The sequence below is a fragment of the Syzygium oleosum genome, unplaced genomic scaffold, assembly GCF_021117445.2.
Source record: "Syzygium oleosum isolate NSW1041296 unplaced genomic scaffold, Sole_v2.1 Sole_v2.29, whole genome shotgun sequence".
In the NCBI taxonomy this organism is placed as follows: domain Eukaryota; kingdom Viridiplantae; phylum Streptophyta; class Magnoliopsida; order Myrtales; family Myrtaceae; genus Syzygium; species Syzygium oleosum.
In genome coordinates, this window is record NW_026607513.1 from 4,274,136 (window position 1) to 4,295,061 (window position 20,926).

The window sequence follows — 20,926 nt, forward strand, 5'->3', positions numbered from 1 at the left end:
ATCATACTTGATTTATCAAATGGTGATATTAGTGAAAATTATATTAGTGAAAATTGGAGAGGATGGAGTTCAATCAAGGTAAAGATGAGAAAAGCTCTCTTTTGTTGCATTTGATGATAAATCAGTCTATTTCCAACCGCTAATCTTGGAACATGTTTCTTTCTTGTAGATGGAGAGATTGAAAATTCTCAATCTTTCGCGGTGCTTCAATTTACGGAGCACCCCTAATCTCTTGGCGTTCAAAAATTTAAAGATGTTAATTCTGGAAGGTTGTGTATATTTGGAGGAAATCGACCCTTCCATTGGAGATGTCAAGTGTCACGTTTCCTTGAACTTGAGGCGTTGTGTGAGTCTCGAGAAGTTACCCTCACAGCTGGGTGAATTGAAGGGCCTTGTTTCTTTGGACTTGTGGGGATGTTCCGAACTCCAAAAGCTACCCCAAGAAATGGGCAAATTGAAAGAACTGAAAGAACTTATAATAGGCAGTACTGCTATAAAGAAAATTCCTCCATGTATAGGTTCTTTGAAGAAGCTGGAGATTCTTAATGCCCGTAATTGCAAATCATTGGTTGGGCTTCCAAACTCAATTAACCATTTGTTAAATTTGTTGACCCTTGACTTGAGGCGTTGCCTCTCTTTAGAGGGACTTCCAGAGAGCATCGGATCCCTTATGAAATTGAAGTGCCTGCTATTATGCCATATGGATCTTCCATCTTATTATGCGTATTCGAATGATTCGGATGATGATGATCATTCGAATGTGGATCATTTGGATGATGGTAATTCGGACGATGATAATTTGGACGATGATAATTCGGATGTTGATTATTGTTTGTGTCATATCCCCCATCCAATTGGAAAGTTGGAATTGTTGACTAAACTGAACTTGTCACATGCAAAAATTTCGGAATTACTTGAATCCGTTGGGGATTTGGAAAACTTGAAAATTTTCAATATTGCTTACCGTAAGAAATTGAGTAGTTTACCCAGTACCATTAACAAGTTAGGCAAACTTGAAGAATTAGATGCCTCATTTTGCCAGAGGCTGGGAGGGGAAGTTGCTATATAGATGGGTCGTCGTCACCGAAGATCTTTCGATTAAGTCATACATGCATTTTTGGCTTCCTCGACACAATTAGGAAGCGTTATCCTCTCCAAAAACTTGATTTAGAGGACTGCAACATGATTCAATCGTTGCCTCAAAGCATCAGTAAGCTATCTTCTTTGCAACACCTTGATTTAACTAGTTGTTGTGATTTTCAATCGCTCCCAGAGGTTCCCGCCAGTTTAACAGTTCTAAGAGTCACTTGTCAGAATCGCACATTGCCTCAACTTTCGCACCTAATTCAACTAAAAGAGCCCATATTTCAACATTGCGCATTGCTGGAATCCATGCCCGAGCTTCCCTCATGAATATCGAAGCTTGTTGTCTCCCGGTGTTATAAGTTGAAAGAGTTGCCAAGTTTGTCGAGTTTGGAATTCTTGTCAAAATTACGTATCAAAGGGTGCAATGAGCTGATAGAAATCAAGGGTATGAAAGGACTAAAATCCTTAGCAAAACTAGAAGTATCGACATGCAGGAAGTTGTCCAACCTCAATGGCCTTGAACACCTACAGTCTTTGAGAAGTTTGGAATTGTGTGATTTCGAGTCAGATGCTTCACTAGTGATTGATGATTGATGATTGATGATCTATTCCAAGTTCAAAGCCTTGACAGATTGAAAAACTTGAAGGAGCTGCTTTTCGATAGGTACCAATCCCCTATAAGACCGAACTTTTCACAATTAACACATCTGAAGTTTTTAAGAGCCGCAAAATGCCACGATCTAGTTGAAATTAAAGACCTCGAGGAAGAATTGGTCCCCATGTGTATCGATGAGAACGGTTGCTATGTTTTTGTCTACAGTTGATATGAATATCGACCCATCGTGTATCGCACGATTAAATCCGTGGGGTACAAGAACACCAAGATTTGGGCCTATTAAATGAAGTGGGACAGATCCGCAGCGCATGGTTCCGCTTATTCAAGAGACAAAGAAAGAGGAAATTTGAAGGGCCCGTGCGCACGTCTCCCACGTCCATTTTTCTCTCCATGTGCAAGCGTGCCCACAAAATTTGGTAGCCGCCTCGCGAGAAAATATTGGTGCAGGCCCGGCCTCTCCACGTAATCATGGGCCGGCCCATTCAGTCTGAATCTCCGGCGTTTTGGAAGATGGGATGGAGGTGAACTCAAGATTCGTTGATGGAACCCAGATGGAGATGGAGATGGAGAGAGCCAAGCTCGAGAACGAGCGGAAGAGGGCTGGAGAACGAGAGAATGGTGCTTCTCATCAGCCAGAAGGAGCTCCAATTACTCGCTCTTCAACAGCAGCAGCAGCAACATTCATCCAACAAAAGGAGGAGCGGCGGCGGCGATGAGGGTTGAAAGGAAAAACTCCGGATCACGCAATGCCTTCGCCCCCAAATTCAAAAATTGTTTCGATTGTGTCTTTCGTCTGACCTCCGTGATTGGGCCGACGTCCGGTGGCGCTGGCGGCGTGCGACCGGACCGGACGGCGGTTCTGCCACCAGGAAGAAAGCTCCGACCACCAACCCAACCATGGCCGATTCGATTCGAAGGTGGAGACGCTGTGTGACTTGCTCGATGGAGGTTTGATAGCTTTGGACCCTATTCTTACAAAAAGTTCGAGTCTTTCAACATGGGCATTGGGAATTTGGTTGGTACTCCATTGATCAGTTAAATTTTGCTCGTACTCATCGGCTAAATTTTGCTCCCTTTGTGCTTGTTTTTTTTTTTTTTGGGCATACACTTATTGGTGGAGAGGAATCACAACATGCGTGTCTGCTTGTTCCATGAGTTATCGAGGATTTCTAAAGAGCAACCGCCCCTCGCTCAATTCGTAGTGCATGCTGGCAGACTTTTTAATGAATTTTGTATGGTACGTTCTGAAATCTTTTAATTGACTGAAAAGTGAAAAGTGGTATGTGCAAGTCTGATACCAGTGGATACCTTTAAGCTTTTACTTCTATTTCAACGACTGAAAAAAGGGCATTAGCAATCACGGTATTTTCACTTTTTGTCTCGGTTAGTTCTCTGTTATTGGGATATGCTTGGAGTTTTCCCTTTGTTCAATACCTTTCTCTCTGCTTGGATGCTTTTTCGTGTTTGATATATCTAGGAGACTCAGGTGATTTGTGTAGTTCCCTTCCTTTCCATTCAGATGTAAGTTCTTTGGCTGCACTTGATGATTGCGTGTAAGTTGACTTTGAGAATTTAAATTAGCTTGTGAAAAAGATTCATTAGCCTACTGTTGTTTGCACTTTTCAGCTAGATCGAGAGTTAGAATTCTATAACTAAGACAGGCCAACGCAAGTTGGTTCTTTCTTGACACACAGATCACCAACCACCAACCAAGATAACTCATGTTGGATCAGTGAGATGAGGTATCGAATGTTAAAGCTACTGCTAGATTGTGTTTCCTGAGTATAAAATGCAGGTACCCGTGTAGTCTGCCTTCTGGTTTTTGGAGTGCTTTTGGTCTGGACTTTATGCAGGAACATTCACCATAGTTTGGATCCCTGACCTACATAATGCAATACAAAGGGGAAACTGATGTTTTGTTGCTAGCTAAACGTCTCTAAACCCTCATCATCATATTGAAAGCTAATTTATCAATTCCCTATGATTGGCCACCATTGTTCAATTTTTTTAAAAGATTTTTAATCCTTGTACAGATCTTCTGTCCATCTTACTCTAATATTTGGTTCCAGTCCATTCATCAGTGATTTTTCTAATATATCTTGCCTCATGCCGTCACAATATTCTAAATCTCCTCTTTAATACCTGTCTTTTTCTTTTTTTGTTTTATCTCTGACTTTATTGGGCAGCAATCTGTTTTTAGATAGAAGATGGCAACCCCAGATGAAAACAACGATGTGAAAACTCTTGAAACACAGCCCAACAAGCGGAGCAAAAAGAAGTCCATCATCTGGGAACACTTCACAATAGAAATTGTGAGTCCTGGATGTAGAAGGGCGTGCTGTAAGCAGTGCAAGCAAGTTTCACTTATGGCACAGGCTCAAAGGCCGCTAGCACCAGCCAGCAAAGTAAGGTGTGATGAATCATTGACCGAACTGATTTTGTCTAGTGCAGAAATTTCAGAATTACCTAAATCCATTAGGGATTTGAAAAAATTGAAATTTTGAATATTGTTTACTGCAAGAAATTGAGTAGTTTACCCAGTACTATTAGAAGTATTAATTGCCTCATTCTGCCGAAGTCTCGGAGGGGAAGTTCCTATAGATGGGTTGTCTTCATTGAAGATCTTTCGATTAAGTTTATACGTGCATTTCTGGCTTCCCCGATGCCACTGCGAAGCTTTCTTGTCTCGAAGAACTTGATTTAAAGGACCACAGCATGATTCAGTTGCTACCGAAGCTTCCTACCAGTTTAACAAATCTAGGAATCATCTGTCATCTTCGCACATTGCCTCAACTTTCTCATCTACTCCATTTATCAGTTTTCATGATTGCAAATTGCCGGAATCTATGCGAGAGCTTCCCTCAGGAATATTGAAGCTTTATGTCTCCGGGTGTTATAAGTTGAAAGAGTTGCCAAGTTTGTCGAGTTTGGAACTCTCATCAATATTAGGTATTGAAGCGTGCCAGGAGCTGACAGAAATCAAGGGTCTTGAAGGATTAAAATTTCTTAAAAGAGCTATATGTAATTGGATGCAACAAGTTGTCCAACCCAGATGGCCTTGAACATCTGGAGTCTTTGAGATGCTTGGGAATGGTGGGGATAGACTTATCCACACGCAAGGAGTTGTTCGAACATCTACAGTTAGATGGTCCAATAGTGAATGATGATCTATTTCAAGGCCTTGGCAGATTGAGAACCTTGGAAGAGCTGACAATTTATAGATGCCAGTCTGATGTGGACATCGAACCCTATCGAGGAGGAGGTGCTAGGGACCCGTTGTTCTATCCGCTAGGTCCGATCACTCGAGCGAGAGCGAAGGAATTCAAACAAGCTGTCGGCATCATAGTTCAAGATATTTGGAATGGAGACAATCTAGATTCGAAACTTGAAGATTCTGAAGCTCCTTGGCGCAACATGATTACTCTTGGTCCAGCGAATTCCAAAGGAGCTTAGAATTGACGAACTCCGAACTCCGAATTAGAATTGGAAACGGGCCGCTGATCAATACTCACTACTTTAGTAGTGATTGATGACGTTTTTTAGCGATTTGGAGTTGTTTAGATGAACTTTTAGGCCTTTTTTCTATTTTTGGACGAATTTTTAGTAATTAAGGTTATTTTTGTAATTTTAATCCTAGTAGGGTTAGGATTAGGGTTAGCACCCTATATAAGGTTGCTTATAGATTTCTAAGAGGAGGAGGCAGAATTTTATATACAGAATTTTTCTTTCTTTTGAGGACTAAATCTTATCAAGGTTCCCTTGTAGCGATCGAATTCAACTTATCGAGCAAGATCGCGAATTCTCTTGTTCGTGGCGTTATAGCGTGGATTGGTTGACACAGGTTCGTCAACAGGTCGCGTTCATACCGAGATTACCAATCACAGGTTCGATTGGGGGTCGAGGTCAGCAATTCGTAACTCACAGATCTTTGTACAACGATCATCTTCCGCACAGATTCATATCACAGTCCCTCATAAGACCGGACCTTTCGCAATTAACACGTCTGAAGCTATTGATGGCTAGCAAGTGCCACAATCTAATCGAATTTAAAAGCCTTTGAGGAAAAAAAGGCCTTACTTTGTGGACACAGTGAGAAGCTTGCTATAGCTTTTGGTATCCTCAACACTCCTCCGGGAATGACCATCAGAGTTGCCAAGAACCTCAGAGTATGCAACGACTGTCACACAGCTACCAAGTTTATCTCCAAGATAGAGGAGAGGGAGATCATTTTAAGGGATGTGAGGAGATTCCATCATTTCAGGGATGGGAAATGTTCTTGCGGCGACTACTGGTGAAGATCGCCTACCAAAAAGTCCACGAGAAAGAGTCAGAAGATTGTGTTCAAGGTGTAGGGCACTCTCTCTCTGATCAAAATAACTGCAAGTCGAGGGTGACCCGTCGGTTCACTGACTTTTTGGATGCTGTGGATGAGCAACATGATAAATGAGGGGAAATTCGAACAAGCTGTATCCTGTTGTTGTAGTTATAGTCCAAAGTCATTATATTGTCTATCAGAGTCTCACGTGCAAAGGCAGGTACCGTATTGCTTGTACATGCTTAGGATTTTCTCCATTCTTTCGCTTGGAGACTCTGTCCACGATTTATAATAAATCAAAGGTGCATGCTACTAATTGGCTTTTGGGAATTTGATGCTGATCAAGTGGTACATAATTTATTTCCCTCGTCTGTTTGGAAATGGGACACTGCATAATTAAATCGGTTTTCATGCTATTCAGTGGGATCATATATTCTTTCTTAGCAATTGAACTAATCGGCAACTTGATCCATCGCTTGCTCGTTGCGCGAGACTTTAACATGCACCATTTGAACCTTACATGTCATTGCCCTAAATAATCTCTGAACTTTGACCCGATATAAAATATGATATTTGAACTTTTTAATTTGTTCAATATGATCCGTGAACTTTAGTTCAATATGCAACGTGGTCCATAGACTTTAATTATTCATTGTGGTCTCTAGACTTTTGTTGCATGTTCAATTTAATCCATAGACTGCATGAAAATGTTCAATGTTATCCCTGAATTTAAATTAATGAAATGCCAATATTGAACATTTACGTATAGTTCATGGACTAAATTGAACATATGTCGAAAGTTTAAGGACCACATTGTACATAGGGATAAATTTCGGGGACTATATTGAATAGATTCAAAGTTCATAGGCCACTTATGTCAATATTTCTTGATTAAATATTGAATTGACATCGAGTTACCTTCTCTCTAACCTTCTTTACCCTTTTTTTTCTTGCTTTTCCTTGAATTTCTTTATTTGCCTATCTTTTCTATGTTTTCTAATTTTCTCTTGTATTTTTCTCCCCTCTCTTACATCCATTCTTTGTTATTTTACATCAAAGATAGTTTCGTCTTATGTTAATTTTATTATGTTTATGACACTGCATTTTAGTTGCACAGATCAACATGTATTTAAGCAAACTCTATAGATGTCTAAATAAAACTCTTGCGCATTTATATGGTAGGGTTCATTTTCTAGACGTGCTAATCATGTTATATCATATTAGGTAACTTACAGGTAAATATGCTGTGCTTTGATTTTAAAATTACGACCAGATCAATAAATGACGAGATCGATTTCATGTCCTTATTTGTACTGCGAGAGCAAGCTTTTAGAAAAATCTGTATGTAAGTTCCCTTCCACTAATTATCAAAATTTTGCTTGCCCTCGCTTAAACTTTATTATTAAACTCAGGAAAATGGAATTTCCAAGGAAATGATTGATGACATAAAATGCGTTAGAATTCGAGCCCCCGCGAACAACTGGTGCGCTGGTGATTCCTCGCTTACGACTCGCTGCGGGGGATTCCGTCGCCTGAACAACTGGTGGATTCTTCGCTACATGACTCGCTGGTGGTTCTCTTTGATCTCCACGAACGCTGGGACTTCAGTTTGTTTCTTCCACGACCATTTTTTCTTGCTCTTTTCTCTCTGTGTCATCCGTGCAATTAAACTGCTTTCGTGTCGATGATGTCCATCCTCAGTTTTTCCGCAGTTCTATGTAGTGAATGTCTTTATCTGGGTTCTCGATGTTTGGAGGGGGGAGGGGGGTCAGTCATTTTGCACCCATCTCTCGAATTGTTTAGTTGAGTCTAGGAGGGGAAGTTCCTGTAGATGGGTTGTCTTCATTGAAGATCCTTCGATTAAGTTATACGTGCATTTATGACTTCCCCGATGCAACTGCGAAGCTTTCTTGTCTCGAAGAACTTGATTTAAAGGACTGCAGCATGATTCGGTTGCTACCGAAGCTTCCTACCAGTTTAACAGATCTAGTAACCACCTGTCATCTTCGCACATTGCCTCAACTTTCTCATCTAATCCATCTAAAACAGCTCAGTTTTCATGATTACAAATTGCTTAGCTTCCCTCGGGAATATTGAAGCTCTGTCTCCGGGTGTTATAAGTTGAAAGAGTTGCCAAGTTTGTCGAGTTTGGAACTCTTGTCAATATTAGGTATCGAAGCGTGCCAGGAGCTGACAGAAATCAAGGATCTGAAAGGATTAAAATCCTTAAAAGAGCTATATGTATTTGGATGCAACAAGTTGTCCAACCTAGATGGCCTTGAACATCTGGAGTCCTTGAGATGCTTGGGAATGGTGGGGATAGACTTATCTACACGCAGGGAGTTGTTTAAACATTTACAGTTAGATGGTCCAATAGTGAATGATGATCTATTTCAAGGCCTTGACAGATTGAAAAACTTGGAAGAGCTGACAATCTATAGCTGCCAGTCCCTCATAAGACCGGACCTCTTGCAGTTAACACGTCTGAAGCTATTGATGGCTAGCAATTGCCACAATCTAATCGAAATTAAAGGCCTTGAGAGGTTGAAAAACTTGGAAAGATTGGATATCGAGGGGAGCAAATCCATTGAAACATTACCAGACCTTTGTGCTTCGATAAGCTGGAATTTTTGTGCGTTGGAAAGTGTTGGAATCTTTGTGATGTTCGTGGGCCTAGAGAAAGTCAAATTTGTGGACAGATCGTAAAATGAGTGATTCAACCGCAAGGCCTCCACATTGGTTGAATTTCGAAGATTGAATGGAATGATGGGGGGTCAATTTCGCATGAACTTGTGGAGATCATAGAGCTCCAGGAATTAAGACGTTCAGGGATGCAACTTATCGGAATTTTATATGTTCATGGCACTCCTACGGCAGAGAAAATTTGGTTCATGAAAAGAATGCTCCGATCAGTCGATCACTTTGGCCACAAAGTCGGAAGGATTCACGATTCCCATCAAAGGTAAATAAAGCAGGTCACACTATTCATTGTCGAGATGTATTGCCACTTTTCATCAGCATTTCATATGCATCGTACTTTTGTCTTTAAATATTTCGTGGAAGTTGATACAGTGCTTCAGGGGTAGTCATGCTCTGGATCATTGGAGGCGTTAAGATGGGTCACAGTGGCTCATCAAATTTTACAAACCTTAAAATGATTTTACCAACGTTCCAATGAAAAAGTTAGTAACCAACTTTTTCTGAAATTTTACAAGTGTAGCACTCTAATAAATTTACAAATATGTCAATAAATTAGTAAGTTCGTAACTTCTTTCATTATGAAATTTATTTTATCAACTAAAATTTTCTATAGTCAGTGTTAACAAATTTTTTTTGGTCATAAGCGAGCTTTTCATTCACTGAGTATGGGCCCAATTACTTGAAAAAGGGGCATCAATTGGTTTATCGCGGACCCATCAATTAGTTTCCCCTCAAAATCATGGCAGACGCACGCCGTGGAACCTTCGGAAGATCCTTCATGCAAAGTTCTGTCGATGTTTAGCTTGAGGACTCGGTGGTTTCCATCTTATGGGTAAGTGTCGTGGGTTGTTTCTATTCTCTGATTCTCGGCCATTCCATTTCAAGAGATTCATATGCATAGCCATGATAGACGCCATTGTTGTTGCAGGATCTGGCAAGTGATGCTTGAAAATAGAGGAATATCTTTATGTCCAAATGTGCCAAAAAATGACCGCGATCAGTTGAAAAGACGGGGGGCTTTGAGGTGATTACCAATTGTTGACACCTAAATTTTGGAGATCCCGTTATTTAAATATTGCATAGAAAAATTAGGGATTAAATTTTAACCCCTAAACAAAAATATTAAAATTTCATAGCATATAGTTTAAGTTCATATAGGTTAGTTGCATTCCGCATTGGACCGGCGGTGGCGAGAAAGCTGAAAATTCATCGCGTAAAACGAGCTCGAGCACTCGGCTCACTCAAGGGATTGGGGGCCAAAATTCACAAGTCTAAAAGGCTTTGGTTGTTTTAATTTGAGCTTACATCAGCCCAAATTAATTTAGCCCATTTAGAATTAAAATAAAATTAAATGATAAAGCCTAAGTCTAAGCCCATTAGGACTAGGAAGCCCGATTAATTAACCTAGGGTTGCGATATAAATATGTCGTTATGCGTCATAATCAAAAGGGGGCTCTCACAATTTTCAGAACACGATTTTTGAGAGCACGAGAAACACATGGCCATTATTCAAAAGACGAGAAAGAAGTGGTTGGGGAGGAGACAGTGCAACACTTATACATGAAAAGAGAGGGAGTTTCCTTCCACGTAGGTGCACCACCATTGCTACTATCTCACCGTACGCACGTTCTGCAAAGTAAAAGCAATTCTCCACGGTGAATCCAGCATCAACTCTCTTCCACGCCAGTTCTTCATCTTAGAGACCCGAACAGCTTCGTTGCTTCATCCCGCGAAACTGCTACACCACAAGTCCCTATCCGACAACGACGGCGACTAGCATCCCGACAAGAAGCTGCTGATTTGAGCCTTCCCTGCACCAACCAGCCGAGTCCCTACAGACCAGCACGTCGAGTCCGCGATTGTCGATACAGCAAGCTCGGCAAATTCACAATAGCTTCTTAACTTTTACGGTCAAACTTTGGTATGATTTTGCAGGTTTCCCGGCGGGTGATTAACAAGTGATTGGCGATCCGTGCTGCTTCCAGACCACTTCCGACATATCCAGTCCTCATACCGACATTGGCGAGGCTCCCTGCGGCGAGTCCCGAGACCTCATCATCTAGACTTTTCTACGTGTATAGCGCTCGCGCACGCGGAGAAGGTGTGATCCGTGAGTGAAGTGGTGAAAGAATTCTGAAGTGGTGCACTTTGGATCATTCACAAACAAGGAGAACGCGAGGGTAAAAAATTGTGAAGTGGTGATTATGTGTAAGAGTGTTTAGTAAGTGCAGGTGCAGTCCTTGGGATTGAAAGTTTTTTCTGGCGTCCATCGTGGTCCAAGATCGACAATCATTGTCGTGAATCCTCTTCGAGCACGAGTGTCCAATAGTTGCTGCGAGTCCTCCACCGCTGCCCCCGATTGACCGGAGCACCGCCGCGTGCACCGCCGCTACTGCTGCCGCGTCCGCCATCGATCACTCACCATCGGTCACCGTCCCGATCCGCAATCCCGGCGATTCAAATTTGGAAAGAAATCCGCAAACCCGATCCGGCATCAAGCTCGAATTTGGAAGTGATTTGGAAATGATGCATGGCATATTCGCAAGATTCCAAAAAATACACTAAGTTAGGAAATTCCTAACTTAACGTGTCGGGACGACTATCCAATCTCAACCATGAGATACGATACTCGGTGGCACGGAAAATCTTTATCCTATCCATAACTATTTGGACACGATAGTGGATTTTATTTTGTTCCCAAATTCAAACGAATAGCCTTCCATCAATATCTATAACCACATGGATATGATCGCCGGTTTATATCGTTTCCCTAATTCAAAGATAATAAAACAAATCTTGCGGATCGCGTGGATTGGTTTTGATCGTGGTGGTTATCTGTCTGTTTGATTTATTTCCTTTAAAAAGAAAATTCCAAAAAAAGATTAGTTAGGATTTGAATTGATTTTATTAGAAGATAATGATGCATGTTTAGGATAGGTTTAGAATAACTTTCTTTGAATAAGTCGATAGGATAACTTTTTAATTTAAATTAGGAACTAGAGTAATTTATTTCCTAGTTTAATTTAGATATTATCCTGATCTCGATGGTTCATTTTAGGGTAATTCTTGATTTCGAATTTTCATAAAAATATCAAAAAGAAGTCACTTTAGGATAGATTAAATTATCCTTTTTTAGAATAGATTGCATGTTAATTTAGGCATTTTTTTAATTCCGAAATTCATTCAAAAATAAATCATTTGTCCGTCATTAGAATTAGGTCACGTCGTCGCATGACATATAGTTTGTATGTTAGGCTGCATTAATCGCATGTTAATTTTTGCACGTCATTACATATAGGTTAGTTTTCATTTAAATAAATGAAAATCCTAAAAAATATTGAGTGAACTGCTTGTTAATTAGAAATCATATTAGGATTGTTGATGCGATTTTCTAGCTAACAATGCAGATGCTTACGTTGCTTCGAGGTAAGTAATTCTCCCAATCTTGCAATTTATTTAATGTTTTGATTATTGGGTGTTACTTTGGTGGTTTGCGCACCCGCATGATCACCTCACATGCTAGTGACTAAGTTGAAATGAATCTAAACTGTCTGCCAAAACATTTTTTGAAAAGAAAAGGTACCGAAAGGGCGTTAGACTAGATCTAGCGTAATCAAGTCCCCGAGCTTAGAATCTCTGGTTCGTAGGAATAAAACATATCTCCCTATGTTTTATTTAGGTTTCTAATCGACCTACCGCAAATAGATTAGTGGCGACTCCAAGCATGAAAGCATTTGCATGTTAAAAACTTAAACCCTAAGTTGCGAATTGGTAGGGCTTGGGAGGGCCCGAGTTAGACTTAGACTTAATAATCCATTAGCCTGAGAAAATTTAGGTCGCGACACCAATCTTCAATAGCCATCCTTCAATTCAAATAACTTCCTGATTTGAAATCTGAATGCCAATCTCAGAGGCCAACCTTATACATTTCGTCCTTTGACAGAGAAGGAACAGATGTTTAACAGTTTCAGTTTCCTTTTCACAAAGGCTGCATGTCAACTCAGGTACAATCTTCCTTCTGAATAGGTTCTCTCTTGTGGGTAAGGCATTTTGGCGCACACTTCACGTAAACACCCGTACTTTGGGTCGAGTCTCTAGATTCCATGCCTTAGTCCAGAGGGCTTTTGGAGTTTGGTAGGATAATGAGGCTTGATTTGCTTCATGCTTAGTCTCAATGTCCTGGAGTTGGTTGCAGCCACTTTTAACAGCGTAACCTCTTGCTTTGTTGCGTGTCCAGACTAGCTTGTCTTCCGCCGGTGTTGTTAAGAGGGGGATAGCTAGAATATCATTTACTGTATGCTCATCAAAAAGAGAGAACAGCATGTGCTCATTCCATTGCGCTTCCTCAGCATTTCTGTCACGCCTGTTCAGCCAGTATATTCGAGCGCAAACGTCAGTACATTTCTCCTTTTTTCCACATATCTTCAATTTTGCATTTTCAGTTGCTGCATTTTGTCCCTGTCATGATGCAAGCTCTGCTCATTTGTTGACTCCTAAAGCTTCCTATTCAAGCAGTTGATTTGACTATTAGCGTTAGAGAACTTCCGCTTGCTCCACATCTTTAGGGCCTCTATTACTTTTTGTAGTTTCTTCATAAAGTGTTCATTTCCATGCCTGGAGTATTCCACACTGAACTTACTAGCTTTCGACCAAAAAAAAAAAAAAGAACTTACTAGCTGACCACATTCGTTATCTTCAAGCCAGTATGCTTCAAACTTAATTTCTCTCTTTCTTTGTGCAGGTTCCGCTGAGAGAGTTAGCAAGATAGGACTATGGTCAGAGTTGATAGCAGGTAATGCATATGCTTCCACTTTTGGAATGTCGCTCTCCAGTCTACGTTGCATGGAGCTCTATCTAGTCTTTCTTTCACATAGGCATCCCCATTCCTATTATTTGCCCGTGTAAATGCCATCCTTTGCATTAAAGATCCATTAGAGAGCATGCATTTATAATGTCTAGTGTGTCGAAGAGCCGCTAACCTATGGTGCTTCGCCATATGCCTGCCTACTTTTTCCCAGCAATACAAAATTTCATTGAAGTTCAGTCCCCCCCCCCCCCCCAACCAAATTGAAGGAAGCTGGTTTTGGAAGCTGATTATTGGAGCGTGTACGAAGGTAATTCTCATCTGTTTTCCACTATCTGTACAAATTAGGTCAAACATTTCATTTGTGACTGATTCCATTGTTAGCGCCACCCTGTCACTCCGTAAAATTGCTGATCCCCCTGCAATTCCATTTGAATTAACCACTGCACAGTTATGGAATTGGATTCATTTCAAGCTCATACCACAGGTTCTTGATTCTTTGTTTCCATCAGAAAAATAACATTGGGCCTTTCCAGAGCCTCAATGCCAAGATTGTCTAGCATGTGCCCTACCCTTGACAATTCCAACATAAAATTTTCATGGGAATCTCGGTGGCTTATTAGTGCTAGCCACCAAAGCCCGTATCTTAGGATCCTCCAAAACCTAAATTGGAGTCTCCAAAAGTTTGGTCTCATCTAAGGCAAGAGAGTTCACCTTTTGAGAAGTGTACGGACTATTCCTTCACCGTGTTTTGTTTCCACCTCGTTTTCTTCCCGTTGCTAAATTTCTTTGGGGGCCTTTTGAGCCGCCTTTCGCATTGTAGAGTGTTTTGGAGCTATTATCGCATCAAGCTCTTTTCTTAGTGTATGAACCGATGCCACCTTTTCCAATTACTTCTATCTCCTCTCGCAAAAATCTATGCCGACTTTTCCGCATTGTTCCCACTATTAGGAACCAATGCATTCTTTCCCCTAGGCTAGCTTTCCCCCCGTATAGGAGCCGAACCCCTTTGTATCAAATTTCACTTGAGTTACCAAGCCCAGCCGCTCGCTTATTCGCCTTATTGTTTCCTCTGAGACCCAATCCATAGGTAATCTGTGCACTTGAACCCAAAACTAGCAATGTGTGTAATCGTAACTGTACTGCGAAGTAGTCAGTGTCCATGGTTTAAGCACCTAAAGATTGCTAGAGAAAGACCAAGACCTTGTCTCAAGAATTCGTTCATTTCATTTTCGGACTTAAAGGTAAAGGCTAAAGTTCTCGAGTCTACCGGATCAAAGGTAATCAGTGTCCACTCTCCATGCCCTCTTCATAGTGTTTTGGAAGGCTTGGAGATTGATATTGCGGTTGTAGAAGAATTGCCCAAACATAGTTAGGCGACATTCTTATATTCTCTCGCTTGGGACCATATCATCTATGTCTCCGCTGTGTCTTTTTCCGACCAAAAATTGCCCAATTTTCTCTGCAGAGGATAGTAACTCGAGAATCCGAGGTGTCTAATTCTTCCATTGAAGATGCACGAGAGGCGCATGCCTTACTCCCCGCCGTAAAAGTACAGCAGGCTAGCCTACTCCCCGCAAATTCATTCTGGGTTGTATCACAATACACCGTAATGGCAAAATGTCTGTCCAAAGACAATGCAAAGTGCTCGGGAGGTCGATGGGGTAGGTAGGGATTTTGGGTAAAGGAAACGGGAGATTTGCATCTTGGTAGAGACTAGATGAAATGACTGCTATGTTCAGCGAAGAACATGAGGGTTTTTTGGGTGAGAACTACCACCGTCGGGGTTGGATATAAGCTCTTCCCATCGAGAGAGGATATCCACGAATTTCTACTCAATTAGGTAAAATTTTGGTGGAAAAGGTCTATAATGATAGATTGCAAAGACATCGCAAACAGGTTTGAATTTACATTCCTATTTGAAGTCCTTATTTCTACAGGCCAAACATATGTTCAAGGGAACAAAAAAACCGGAAATGAAAAATTTTCCTTTACATTGAAAACAAAAACTGAAAACTTTATCATTGACCATAAGGCCCCTTAGAACTTCGATTTGGGTTTTCTAGTTCTTTTCTTTAATTTGTAGTTTTCATTTTGGGCTGAAAACTTGAACACGGGCCTTGCGCTTCATGCAGCAATGCCGGCGCCATTGCAGGGTCTCGATCCCGAACACCTATCTGTTGTACAGAAGCCCACACTACTTGCCATATCTCAGCGATGCAGGCACCATGTCATTTTCGATAATAACTTTTCTCATGTTCAGTAGTAGTTGATCAACCACAAAAAAAAGCCCCACATTGATGGACAATCCTTCATCATATTATGCACGCAAAAAGAAGAAAAAAATTTGAGTTCTTTCTAGAGAAGAGCAAGCATCACTGCATGCATGAGTAGAATTAGGTTCGCATTTTCTGCTACATCCTTTGCTCTGCGAAACTATTCTTTCGTGTAAGAAACAATGCTGCCATTGGTAACTATTATAATTAAAGAGACCACTTGGGTTTCACAAAGGAATAAATACGTAAAGAGTTGCATTTCTATTGAAAAGGCGGGGAGGCGGAGATTAGCGGAGCACGCCACATCGAGCCGACCTCTTTAGGATTTGAACGCTATCGTTGGAAGAACTGAGATTTTCTAGAAATGACTTAAACTCATAGAAAATGAAGCTTTGTAATTGCAACTATTAATGCGTCCTTTTTCGAAATCGGTGAAAAAGAAAGAGCTCGACTACCAATTAAAAAAACAAAAAAAGCTACCCATCCATCTAAGTGATTGCGTATTTAATCTAAGGAAGACGTTCTATTATTTCTATTGTTATAGCACAACCAAATAGTAAAATATGTGAAATTTCTAACATAGCAACGAAATCGGAGTATTTATACTTTTGGAATCAGCTAAAAAATACTCACTACCAGTCAAATATTATGCTCAGGATGTCAAAATTGATTTCAAGATAAGAGTCCGAGAGAGAGAGACGATTCCTCCAAGTCAAGTATTATGTTGATTAAAGACGTGGTAAAGCCAAGGTTATCGAGAATGATTGATGTCATCAAAGAATCACCTAGTTTAATCTTGGATGCCAAGTCATCTCAATTCTTTAGTTTTGATAGACATATGACTCGAAAAGATCATGATAAATTATTAAGAAGCTGGAAGTCAAGATGATCAACCTATAATATCTCAAAAGTAGTTGGTAGAAAAAAATCAGAATTTTATTTAATGATGAACTTCTCCTATTGTCTTTATCGGTTCGAATAGTGAATTCGCATAACAGACTAAATAGCTAATGAAGCTCAAAATGAAGAAGTCGTGGAAAGGAGAATCATTGAGTCCAAAGGAAATCAGGTGTTGCGAACGAAAGAGCAAATCAGGTACGGATACAAGTGCTGGGAAATTCTGTCTTTGAATTTGGGTAGAACAATGAAATCGGACTTTGAGTCCTTAAAATTGTTGGGAAAATATAGTTTCGAATCAATATAGCAATCAAGTAGGACTTTGAGGTTTGATATCACTTTTTTTAAGGATTTATTTGCCCCCACGAAGTTGCTAATGATCACCGGCAAATTTCCTTCAAAATATAATAAAGTCTCAAATGAAAATACTAAATAGCAATTCTAATATTTCTTCAGAATCTCTTTAGGAAAACAATCGAAAACAATGGCCGAAGTTTTTGGAAAGAAAGTTTGAAAAGACTTCTTCTTGACTGAACCCAAAATTGATGTACTTATATAACTACGTCTTAATGAACAGAAGCAACCTTTCGTTGAGAAGGTTGCAAAACGAAAAGGTATATTCGCAAGAGTTATCTTGAAAGGACACATACAATTCGGAATAAATAAATAATAAGTAAAAAGTAATCATGATTCCTTCGTGAACAATCGCACTATTTCAATGAGAAGCTTTAATAAATTCTTTTTTATAAAAAAATAAATTTGAATTTAATAAATAAAAACTAATGATCCTTGATTAGTGTCAAATCTCATTTATGTGCGAGCTCACATCTTTTCGACGTGAGATAAGGCACCTCTTAATTTGTTTTACAAATAAATTATCAACAGCAAGTAATAGTAAAACTATAGAAAGACAATGTCAAAAGATAAAGCTATGTAAGCAAGATTTTCTACTATACTTTTTCTGGTCTCTAATTTGGCCAAAGAAAACATCATTTCATGACCCCCCACCACGTGGGTTTGGTACTATTCCAAATCAGGTAACCAAGATTTTCTACTATGCTTTTTCTGATCTCTAATTTGGCCAAAGAAAACGTCATTTCATGGCCCCCCCACCACGTGGGTTTGGTACTAGTCCAAATCAGGTAATCAAGATTTTCTACTATGCTTTTTCTGATTTCTAATTTGGCCAAAGAAAACGTCATTTCATGGCCCCCCACCACGTGGGTTTGGTACTAGTCCAAATCAGGTAACCAAGATTTTCTACTATGCTTTTTCCTATCTCTAATTTGGCTAAAGAAAACGTCACGTCATTTCATGGCCCCCAACCACGTGGGTTTGATACTAGTCTAAATCAGGTAACCAAGATTTCCTACTATGCTTTTTATGATCTCTAATTTGGCCAAAGAAAACGTCATTTCATGGCCTCCCACCACGTGGGTTTGGTACTAGTCCAAATCAGGTAACCAAGATTTTCTACTATGCTTTTTCTGGTCTCTAATTTAGCCAAAGAAAACGTCATTTCATGGCCCCCCACCACGTGGGTTTGGCACTATTCCAAATCAGGTAACCAATGTGAGTATCCAACTTGGAGCTATGAGCATTGCAAAAATTATGCCATGTCTTCAAATTTTAATAAAAAAAATAAGGTCGTTAATGGTTTCGTTGGAAATTTTTCTTAAGGTGAACTTCGTTCTGAAAGTAGTGTCATTTATCATCATCCATTGTTGTTGGGATTGGTAGAATAGAAGCTTACGCATACTATTATGATTGTTTTTCTCATGACACGCAAAAACAGTTGGAACAAAGCAAACTCTTTTATTTCTTTCCCGCATAGATGAGCCAACTCTTTGTTTTTCTTCTCAGCTTGAAACCCGCAAACTTTGAAAGTACCTTAGCTAATCATGTGACTTCAATAGCTCCTCATCTTCATGTTCTTGCGAAAGCATGTATCTATAGTATGTCGCCCAAATAGTTCCCTTACTATTTCCTACACAGTAGCCTCGACAAGTAGACATCGATTTCTCATAATTGTTTTCGTCGAAGACAAAGAATTTCGGTATCTCTGGTCAATTTTTGCTGGTGCTGCACAGTACTTGAATCAGAGTGAATAAAGGCTAGTCGGACAAAACTTCAGGCTCGCGATTCGGAGAACGTACTGATTGATGTGGGTGCTTTAAGCTCTTTTCCTTTTTTTTCTTTTGAACAGCTGGAGGACACTAACGTGTTTCACATTGACCTTTGCAGTCCTGGAAAGAAGAGCGGTACGAACGGATGAGGAAAGTGACAAAGGTGCCATGGGAGTAGTCAGATCAAATATTACGTGTGTTTCCAGTTAACTCAATCGCTGTGAATTGAAGATGAGACAGAGTGACTACGGGTTCTGGGAGTGAAGTAGAGGCCTCTGTGTTTCTCCGCATCTGTTTCTCCATTGAATGATAAGTAGAAAAGCAAAAGAGGGAAGGGAGAGAGAGAGAGAGATCTGCGTCAGCGATTCATGAGATAGAAAGACCGATTTTTCCAATTGCAAAATACAATGATAGAAAAAGCCACCGATCGATGCAGTGTAGGGTGTAATTAAATATTGCGATGCATTGCTTGGTAATGAAATGATTTTAGTATAATTTTTTTATTTAATATTAAATAAAAATATATTTAATTGGAGAGGCAAATGAAATTTGAAAAAATTTAAACTTAAAAGTTCTCTCTCGCATTTATAAATAAAAAAATGTGGAATAATCACAACATTCTTCTTTCTTATTTTCCCTTTTTCTTCTTCTTGCCGTAGTTCTTTCGCGCCCAAACGCAACCTTTTTATTTCTTCAAGAAAATCCACTGTTATCTTTCTCTCTCTCTGTCTCCATCTGGCCACGCGCGAAAGGAGCAGTAGGTTCTTCCGGTAGGGTAAAAAAAAAGGATAAATAACGAAAATAAATTAAAGGAAAAGGAAGGAGAAAAGAGAGGAAAATGGAAAAGAACACATCCGAAAGGGGATGAACTATTTCATTTCGTATAAATGCTTTCTACAATGCTAAAAAAGACAACAAGGTACTCCTTTAACTTAGCACTAGGATAAATTTGTAATTCACCATAGATGCGATGCGAGATGCGACGCGAATGCAACAAAATAACATCTCATTATCATGAGTAATTCATCACAAATTAAACAATCGATGCTCACCACATTAAGAATTTATCTTTCAATAAAGGGTGTATATCGTTCGGCAAAAGCATTTTAGACTATATAGGATATGTAACTTAATTATCCCAAGACATGTGCACATTACACGTTAACGGAAAAAGGTTAGCAGTGTTAATTTTTTTTTTTTTTGGTAGCCGGGAGGTAAACCGGGGGCGACACGTGCTGCCCACGGCCCGTAAGTCCGCGGCGGATTCGAACACCCTTTCGGAGGAGTGTTAATGAGCTTGACAAAATACAAGTTTGGGTTAGAGAGAAGGGGGATGCCACTTTTTTAAGTTTAAGATTTGACATGCACCAACTTCAAAGTTATGAAGGGTAGAATGAAACATTCCCTGAAATGTAAGAATGAGATCTCACATTCTTCTTCCAAATGCATGGAGCGTAAGAGTCATCATAAATTCATAATGTATGTTATTTGAACTGATTTTCCTCATTGATGTAACTTTTTCTTCCGTGCCTAGTTGGAAAAAATTACCTCCAACTCTATCTTTGACTGGTATTCAACTTATAGAAATACCAATATGCAAACTTAACTAAAATCGAACATGAATGATGTCTGTATTTGTAACTCATCAACACGAGAGATTGCATATAGTTGGTGCATGGAGAGGCAGCCTCTAAGGTGTAGACATGTGGCCACCTAACTCACTTTGCTTTTTGTTTTCTCTTTTTTTTCTTCAATTTAAGATCACGTCATATATTTTTTGTTGCTTGCTTCCTTTCAGAAATTGCAAATTGGCACAAGAAAAATTATAAACAAGCAGAACAGGAGGTCCCAAAATTAAAACCGTTTATCATAAAAAAAAAACCGCAAAAACCAATATTACTTGGAACAGTCGGGCCAAAAGTTAAAGCAAAAGAAGAAAGAACATGTCTTTCCCTCGCAGACGGACAAGCCAACTCTCTTTTTATTTCTATTAGCGAAGCCTTGGATGCTGAAGCTTTCTCATCTTTCATTTTCTTGCGACAGTAGCCTTTAGACGTTGATTGCTAGATCCAATGGTGCCCCCGCTCGTCGGTTCAATTGGAGGAC

General features: G+C 39.9%; 1 long non-coding RNA gene and 1 pseudogene across 1 annotated transcript; both read left to right on the forward strand.

Annotated features, from left to right (window-relative positions):
- LOC115666151 (disease resistance protein RUN1-like) overlaps positions 1 to 15,082 on the forward strand; it is a 50,078-nt pseudogene extending 34,996 nt beyond the window's left edge.
- On the forward strand, positions 2,230 to 4,238 carry LOC130135234 (uncharacterized). Its single transcript, XR_008814688.1, has 2 exons — positions 2,230 to 2,717; positions 2,993 to 4,238. It is a non-coding gene; the product is annotated as an uncharacterized LOC130135234 (long non-coding RNA).
- Positions 15,083 to 20,926: the final 5,844 nt, after the last annotated feature.